Here is a 7047-nt window from a genome sequence, read left to right as displayed (position 1 = left end):
ATGTCTAGGCGCGCATCCTCCGGCTGGAGATAGGACCACATATGGATCCAATGAGTAACTAGTGGAATAACCTGCAGAAAAGATGGGAAACTTTTTTTGTTAAAGATAAAATTGTTGCGGACATTCCATATTGCCCAAAGTAAAGCGCACACACCAACTCTAATGTGGCCTTTATTTTTCTTAGTTACACCATTTAACCAATTTCCAAACAGATTAGACACATTAGCAGGAGGTGGAATATTGAAGGTCATGTGAACAATACGCCAAAGGATCTTTGTAAACGGACAAGTAAAAAATAAATGTTGAATTGTCTCATCTTGATCACAAAAACAACATTTAGAACACCCCTGCCAATTACGCTTCTTGAGATTATCTTTTGTGAGAATGACCCTCTTGAGAAGGAACCACATAAAAATTCTGATTTTTAGTGGAACCTTGATTTTCCAAATATACTTCTTGAAATCACCAGCATGACCATCTAGTAAATCAAGGTACATAGATTTAACCGAAAATTGACCTGATGCTGTGAGATTCCAATGAAAAACATCATCATTATCTGAGAGCTGAACTCCCATAAGACGAACAACAAGGTGAGCCCATCTATCCCACCTATTACCCGAGAGTGCCCGTCTAAAACCTATATTTATGGGGGTCGCATTCCAAACCTGGGCTACCGAAACATTAGTCTGATTGACAATGCAATACAAAGAAGGATATTGCTCGCAAAGAGGTCTATCCCCAAGCCAAGCGTCCTCCCAAAATCTAGTATTCTGACCATTCCCTACCTCCATCGACCCTCTCATGAAGAAATCATCTTTCACACCCATTAACCCTTTCCAGAACGGAGAGTCTGATGGTTTCGCAATAACTTGAGATAAAGTTTTATCTTTTAGATACTTATTCTGCAGTAATTCTTGCCAAACACCTTGCTCATTTATAAGTTTAAATAGCCATTTGCTAAGGAGGCTCTTGTTCTTTAACTCGAGTACCTCAACGCCCAAACCCCCCTGTTCCTTTGGCCGACATATAATCTCCCATTTCGTCAGTCTATATTTTCTCTTATGCCCATCACTTTGCCAAAAAAAACGGGATCGAAAGAAGTCTAATCTTTTTCTAACCCCAACCGGAATCTCAAGAAAAGACAGCATAAACATCGGCAGACTCGTGAGTACAGAATTAATAAGTGTTAATCGATCTCCGTAAGAGAGCATCTTGCCCGCCCAACAACTGAGTTTTTTCTCAAAACGATCCTCTACAGGTTTCCACTCCCCATTTCTTAACTTTCGAAAATGGATTGGAATTCCCAAGTATCTGAATGGCAGAGACCCAATGTCGCACCCAAATAAAGTCTTATAGTCTGATTCCATATCTTTGGCCTTCCCAAAACAAAAAATCTCACTCTTGTGAAAATTTATTTTGAGACCGGATAGCTGCTCGAAAAGACATAGAATTAGTTTCATATTAAGGGCTTTGTCTAAATCATGCTCCATAAAGAGAATTGTGTCATCGGCGTACTGTAGAATAGAAATTCCACCTTCAACTAGATGAGGAATAAGCCCACTAACCTGACCATCTCTCTTCGCTCTCTCAATCATAATAGCGAGCATGTCAGCGACTATATTAAAAAGAATAGGAGATAAAGGGTCTCCCTGTCGCAGCCCCTTCTTGGTCTGAAAACAATGACCTATGTCGTCATTCACCCTAATATTAACACTCCCCTTCTCAATATATCGTTGAACCCATTGACACCAAGTAGGGTCGAAGCCCTTCATACGCATAGTTTGCTGTAAAAAATCCCAATTAACTTTATCATACGCTTTTTCGAAATCAATTTTAAAAAGTACTCCATCCATTTTCTTCCTATGAAGTTCATGAATGGTCTCATGAAGAATTACCACCCCTTCTAAAATATGTCTACCCGGCATAAAAGCAGTTTGTGTTGGCTGTACAACATTCTCTGCGATACCCGTCACGCGATTTGTCCCAACTTTCGTGAACACTTTAAAGCTAACGTTGAGGAGGCATATTGGACGATATTGCTGGATTTGAGTAGCATTCTCTTTCTTAGGCAAGAGAATAATTGTCCCAAAATTCAAGTGGAACAATGGCAGCTCATCATTTTGAAAAGCAATAAACATCGCCATGAGGTCAACTTTAATCACATCCCAGAAGCGTTGATAGAATTCAGCTGGAAATCCATCAGGACCTGGGGCTTTATTCTTTTCCATTTGCGAAATAGCCTCAAAAACCTCCTTTTCAGAAAATGAAGCCGTCAAAATACTATTTTCTTCCGCAGAGATCTGAGGAATATCTTGTGTCATAGACTCATCCATAACACAAGTATTCGGAATAGGAGGCCCGAAAAGAGTTTTATAATATTCCGAAATATAATTTTTAATATTCTCTTGGCCTATAATCGTTCCCTCGTCTTGCTCAAGTTGGAAAATTTTCTTTCTTCTATGCTTCCCATTAGCGATTAGATGAAAATATTTGGTATTCTCCCCTCCTTCCTGGACATGCTTAACTTTAGCACGTTGAGCCCATTTAGATTCTTCATCCCGACGGAGTTTGGCGATAGCGTCCTGAGCACTACGCAAGGCCCGTCGCTCATCCTCATCAAGAGGAGCAGATTCAGCTTTACAATCAAGAAAATCGATGATGCTAAGAAGGTGCTCTTTTTCGGCCTTATAGGACCCACAAAGGTTTTTCGCCCATCCCCTCAAAAACTGCCTGAGATGCCTAATCTTTTTTTGCCACACCTCCATCGGGTTAGAACCAGAAGTGATAGAGGCCCACTCACGAGCCACTATCTCAGCGAAACCATCATAATTAAACCAAGCTAGTTCGAAGGAAAAGTAAAATTTATTCCCCTTAAAGGCATGTTCTCCCGAATCTAGTAATAACGGGGTGTGGTCTGACCCTGATCCTGAAAGCGCCCGTACTGAAACTAGAGGAAACTTTTGCTCCCAAGAAACACTAGCAAGAATTCTGTCCAACTTCTCATACGTGGGGGTTTCACGGCGATTTGCCCAAGTGAACTGCCTTCCGGAGAGAGCTATCTCTCTCAGGTCCAGACTTTCAATAATAGCGTTAAAAATAAAAGGCCAGCGCGCATTAAAATTGTCATTATTTTTTTCCTCTTGTCGCCTAATAATGTTAAAATCTCCCCCCACAAGGATCGGCAAAGACTCATCCTCACATATTCGGACCAGTTCGGCGAGAAACTCGGGTTTTGTCTCATCTTGAGCCGCCCCGTACACCGCAACAAGAGCCCAGCAAAAATGATCAACTTTCGACTTAACATAAAACTTAACACATCTATCTCCGGCTACAACTTTCTGAACGGAAAGCGTGGCTGCATTGATCCCAACAAGAATACCCCCTGACCTACCAATAGGGGGAAGACAATACCACTGGAAATCTTGCCCCCCCCGAAATATTATTCAAGAAAGGGGTCGAAAAATTATCTCTACCCGTCTCTGAAATGGCAAAGAAGTCTAGCTTATGCTCAGCGATCGTCTCACGCACGAAACGGTGCTTTGCCGGATCTTTAAAACCGTCGCTATTCCAAAAAGAACCCTTCATCGAAATAAATAACTAATTAGACGGTTTATATTTCTTACTCAGGCGTACACTTCGACGCACAACTTTAGGTACCACCTTTTCTCTTCTTGTATAAACTTTAAATTTTTTCGCCTCCTGGATAGGTTCTTTTTTCTCCGGTGCTAACTGGGCATCATCACCAATGTCCAAGGAAATAGAGGACGCATGCTCTAAAACCTCATTATGGAATGAGTCATCATTATTATTAGGTTCTTCAGATTTCTTTACCTCGTCAAGGTTCTTTTGAATCATTATTAAGGTGCGATGGTTGTCTACCTCTTTGATAGACGCTATAGACTTAGCAGCTTGGGACGGTGAAGCCCCCAAAGATACCCCCAAAATCTTAGCCCTTTGTAAGAAAACATCATTGGGGATAGAACTAAGAGAAAATTTGGAGGTCATATTAGTACCTGAATAGGAAGGAATGTCCTTGGCCTTTGCCAATTTCTGAGCACGCTCTAACTGAGTATCATCGGCGTTCTCCTGAAGACGAATACGTTCACTTGAACGTGCGTCCAGCCGAGGTGAAGAAATACCCCCAAATGCCACAATATCATCGACAGAGTACCGACCACCAAGATAAACACCCGTGCCAGCCTTGCTACCACCAACCTCTTCAATAGGATCAAAGGAGGAAACAACTTTAGACAAAAAGGAAGGTTGTTTAGAAACATCCATTAGACCAGAAGACTCTTGCTCCTGAACGTTAAAACAAAAGGTACCTTCATTAAGGATATCGACATCACCTTTCCTTAAAGAACTCGTCTGAGACTTGACGGAAGACCCAGGTTGCTTTAGAACATTAACTTGCAAAGAGGAAAAATTATGTTCAGAACATTGAGTCGATTGAAAAGAAGCAAATGGAGTCTCTAGCTCCAGAATATTACCACACGAGGTACCTGAACATGGCGCAGAGCAGTCATTCACATTAACTTGAAAGTGTGCAGCACTAGGCACATTTGAGGAGGTAACATTCACATGCATTTTCTGAACCTGTGATCTTGCAGCATCATTACCAGACAAGAAACCAACCGCAGCCAGAGTGACCTCAGACTCTGCCGATCGGGGCACATCAGTGACATACACAGCAGGAGGAAACTTGTTTTTCTCCCCCGCGCAAGCGACACGGCCAGGAGAAATACCATCCACTGAGGAGAGCGACGCATCAACAACAGCATCATCAAGAACATGTGTAAACACTGGCCTAGCAGTAGAAGGATGAGCAGAGGTTGCATGCACCCGAGGTAACGGAGATCCCAGAAACTCATCATCATCAGTATCATAGTCAGCCCAAAGCTTCCGAGGAACCAAACCAGAGACTTTGCTATCAGACCACGATTTTGCATTAAAACTTTCCACTCTAGGACAGTCAATCTGGCCAATCTTGATCGCAGGCAAAGAGCAGCCCAAAACTTGCTTATTCTTAGGGGCAGTTTGCATGAAAGGGTCCTGCTTAGGCTTAGGTGTGGAATGAGCAAACAAAAGGCAACCTTCAACTTGCTTATTTTGAGGAGAGGAGTCCCTTGGAGTGTCTTGCTTTGGCTTTGTCGTGGGATTAACCTCAGCTCCCAAAGAACGATCATTGCCCTTTGGCATATCCTTATACTGCCCCTTATCTTTATTTGTATCATCACCAGAGCTAGCTTCATTCATCACAGCATCTTCCTTCTCCTTAGTAGGCTGATTCTCAAGCTTAAATAACAGACCATATCCCTGCCCGTCATACATATGATCAACAGTAGTAGTAGGGATGTACTCCACTCGGGTAACCTCCACAAGCATTCTAACCGTGGTGTGAGCCCTAGTGAACACCATGTCAACCTCTTTGGTCTTTCCAATTAGAGAACCAACACCAAACAGAGCAAGATAGTCACACCTTTCTTTGTAACAGACACCATGCACCCTTACCCACACAGGAGTAACACAAAATCTGTCAAGCTCAGCTGCAGACCATTCTTCAAAATGCAAAAACATGCTGGTATCTGGAACCGGCACATTTATAATTTTAGTCATCCTGGCAAGGTCAGCTTTAGAAGGGAAAATAGCTTTGAAAGAACCATCATCAATAAGAGTAAGATCCCACTGGTGATTATCAGAAATAATCCAGTGCAGCTCCTTAATAATCTCTGGGGCCGTCAAAATGCCTCCCTTGACTGAAATCTTACCAACTTTGCCACTATCATGCTTGAAAGTAACATCGTCTGAAGCTGGAACCTCATGAAACAGCAGCTCATTACGTGCAACACCATAAGAAATAGCCACTGGCTTGGGCATAGACAACAGAGGGCGGTTTTTGGACTCATGGCTGATCTTTTCACAGTAGATGCAAAGAATAGCAGTACAAGTTTCAGCAAAATGACCAAAATCATTACATTTTAGACACTGCATTTTATCAATCTTTTTCTGAGCACGAGCAGACAGAGCCAAACCAGAATTTTCCACAGAAGAGGCATCCAAAGACTGTGAACTAGTCGCAGCAATAGACCCGTCCGAGACTGAAGCATCAAGCAAAGAGGCATCCGACCCCTGACCAGAGGCGTCCACAGCAAGATTCTCATTAACATTAAACCGACGCTGATATCGGTTGTTGTTATTGTTATTGAAGCGACCAGACCCACGAAAATTACTATTGAAATTTCTATTCCACTGCTGCCTAGTATTGTTATAAGGACGAGATCGGTAGTTACCCCTATTCTGCGACCCATAGCCATTACCATATCCATTATTACCTTCGTAGTAACCCTCCTGAAAGCCGCCGTAGCCACGATCATCGAATCCATCATACCTTCTGTCGCTAAAACCAGAGCCACGACCAGCCAGACCAGATCCTCCTCCAGCCTGACGAGAAGCCGGTGGCTGCTGAAGCACACCTTGACCATTCCCAGCCGAGACAACGCCGCCAGCCACCACGGCAGCGATCGACGAAACACCGGCGGGCGCACCACCCGCCGCCACACCCCCACCGACACTACCAGCTTCAGTGCGACCAGGGGTAGATCTTGGGAGAATGGGCTGGCGCATCAAGGGTGGCTGTGGCTGCGGGTTGGCACCCCGAGGAGGAACATGCGAGTTCGCCATAGACGGCAGAGCCCTAGCCGCCAAACGAACTCTTGACGAGGAAGCGACCAGGGATTGACGAGAGATTGGCGCTGGCAATCCTCGTGCAATCAGCACTTCCCTAAAACCCTTGCGCTCTGAAGTGGGCTTCAACCCATGGGACCCATCACCATGCAACAGCCCTTTGGCTGTGTGAAGCCCACGTGGCCCAGGAAATTCAAACCCGCGAGATCCAAACGCATGAGATCCACGAATCACGCCGGCCGGAGAACTCCGGTATACTCTATGGTAGGGACGACGGCGCTCTTGGCCGGAGAAAGGATGATGAGCACGTCTGAACCGACGGCATCTTTCCTTCCGAAAAACTTTAACCCAGTCAGACGCAAC

General features: G+C 44.0%; 1 pseudogene; it reads right to left on the bottom strand.

Moving 5' to 3' along the window:
* Positions 1-424: 424 nt before the first annotated feature.
* LOC139839252 (uncharacterized) lies at positions 425-6681 on the bottom strand (annotated as a pseudogene).
* Between the last annotated feature and the right edge of the window lie 366 nt (positions 6682-7047).

The sequence above is a fragment of the Lolium perenne genome, chromosome 4 (assembly GCF_019359855.2).
Source record: "Lolium perenne isolate Kyuss_39 chromosome 4, Kyuss_2.0, whole genome shotgun sequence".
NCBI classification, from domain to species: domain Eukaryota; kingdom Viridiplantae; phylum Streptophyta; class Magnoliopsida; order Poales; family Poaceae; genus Lolium; species Lolium perenne.
The sequence above is the reverse complement of the archived record's forward strand: the minus strand, read 5'-3'. Positions and strand labels throughout refer to the sequence as shown.